The 2039-nt window shown below is 42.8% G+C and overlaps 1 pseudogene; it reads right to left on the bottom strand.

The window, feature by feature from the left end:
* Nucleotides 1-601: 601 nt before the first annotated feature.
* Nucleotides 602-1378, bottom strand: LOC149181480 (pyrophosphate-energized vacuolar membrane proton pump 1 pseudogene; annotated as a pseudogene).
* Nucleotides 1379-2039: the final 661 nt, after the last annotated feature.

The following is a 2039-nucleotide window of genomic DNA, read 5'->3' as shown; positions in this document are numbered from 1 at the left end:
TGACTAACCAAATTCACTCTATTAACATAAAAATAATCAAAAACATGCAATAAACAAATGAGAATGGTGGACTAAGCCAAGTTAGGAGGTTGAATGAGCCCAAATAATTGTACATTTTTGGGGCTCATCATCACCCCCCTACTGAAAGTGTTGCTCATCCTCTGAGCAACCAAATCTCTCCCCTTGTCTTTGATGGCCCTGGTGACTTCCTTGGCTAGCATCTCGGCCGATTTCTCCTTTGGCTTCCCGCTTTTCAAACTTTCCTGTAGAAACAGTTTCTGTCTTCCTGTAGAAACAGTCTGCTAGCTTCCTGTAGAAACAGTCTGCTAGCTTCCTGTAGAACCAATTTCACTGATTTTACTTGCTTGGCTGGGGGTGCCTTCTCCTTGAACTGCGCTGCCTGAAAGCTGACGAATCCAACACAAATGGCAAGTCTAATGTATTATAAAAGCACACACGTACAATGAACTGCCCGAGAATAGATATTGCATGCCAAAGCTGGATGGGAAAAAGTGTTTCCAGGCCTTTAAATCACTGTTTTTCCATTGGTTAACCTTGATTCACGTTTCTGTTCCTGACATGACAATACTTTCCGACTGCGGCAGCTTTCTTTTCTTCATAAAATGCTTACTGCAATAGCAAATATGGGAATAATAACAGATTTGTATCCCAAAGCCAACCCAAATATAACATTAGTTGCTGCTCCAGTCCTGCATGAATCGGCAACATCTTGGACAGGGCTGTAAGCATTACTAGTGTAGTACTCAGTGACAAAACCAATAACAAGGCCAGACCACAAACCAATAGCACCACAGAAGAAAAGCTCCCAGTTCTTTACAACCTTCTGGGCACCAAAATTGAAGATAGTGAAGGATGAAGGCAATGCAACTAGGCTTACAGCAGCAATGCCAATAGTCATCACTACTGTGGAGATAATAAGTTGCTTTTTCAATGCAGGCTCAATTTCCTTCACAGCCTTGATCTCAAATATGTTAGTTGCAAACAGAGTTGTGATTAAGCAAGCAATGATACCCATTGAACTAATAAGCAAGGGATAACACATGGCAGTAAGATCATGAGAGCTTCCAAATGATGATATGGTTGCAACAACCAGAGCTGCACAGGAAGATTCAGCATAGGACCCAAATAGATCTGATCCCATACCAGCGATATCTCCAACATTGTCACCAACATTATCAGCAATGACAGCTGGGTTGCGTGGATCGTCTTCAGGAATGTTCCTCTCAACCTTGCCAACAAGATCAGCACCTACATCTGCTGCTTTGGTGTAAATACCACCACCTACGCTGCCAAACAGAGCCATGGAAGAACCGCCAAGACCATATTTGAAGATGTTGAAATAAGTTTTGCTAACCATTTCATATATTTTTCTCCAAGATGTTCTGCTAATTTTCGTTTATCTCCATCTTGAGACAAGACAAACAATAGTTCCATAGCATGAGCTCGCATTTCAGAGTATGTAACTTCACAAAAAGGGAAGCAATACCTGAATTTGAATACACTTCGAGTGAATCATGTTGCAAGTGCAAGTTGACCAACAGCTGAGCGCTCAGATTTCTGCGTGATTTTTGGAGTGAGGTGGCAGAGACATGTGTTGGCCATGCAGACAGTTAAGCTATCGTGAACTGCATGTTCTACTTATGAACCGTATGTTTTCTTCTTGATCCGCTGCACTGGAGTTCAAGCAGCTGACACTAACTGTCCGTTTTTTTGACTTTCACGTGCATGGCTGGCCCCTGCATGCTGCGTGACTTGCTAGAGAACTGGACATCAAGTGAACCTTCCTAAATTCATGGCTTAATTCCATCACTCCATTCGTTCATGCAGTTCTTGAATTAGATTCGTGCAATAGAGGAATAGGTTTTGTCACGTACCTGAAGCCAAACGGCTGCCTGTGAAGCTTCTTGCTGCTGCATGCTCTGATTCTTTGATTGCATGAGGCTTGGCTAATGATTTCTGATTGCTTTTCCTTGTGCAGGTGTCCTCTGGCCGGATCTGAGCTGCATGCAATCGTTTCC

The sequence above is a fragment of the Pinus tabuliformis genome, chromosome 3_2 (assembly GCF_031772625.1).
Source record: "Pinus tabuliformis cultivar Carrire ecotype Pingquan chromosome 3_2, CPIR1, whole genome shotgun sequence".
NCBI lineage: Eukaryota > Viridiplantae > Streptophyta > Pinopsida > Pinales > Pinaceae > Pinus > Pinus tabuliformis.
This window is presented reverse-complemented; position numbering and strand designations above follow the sequence as displayed.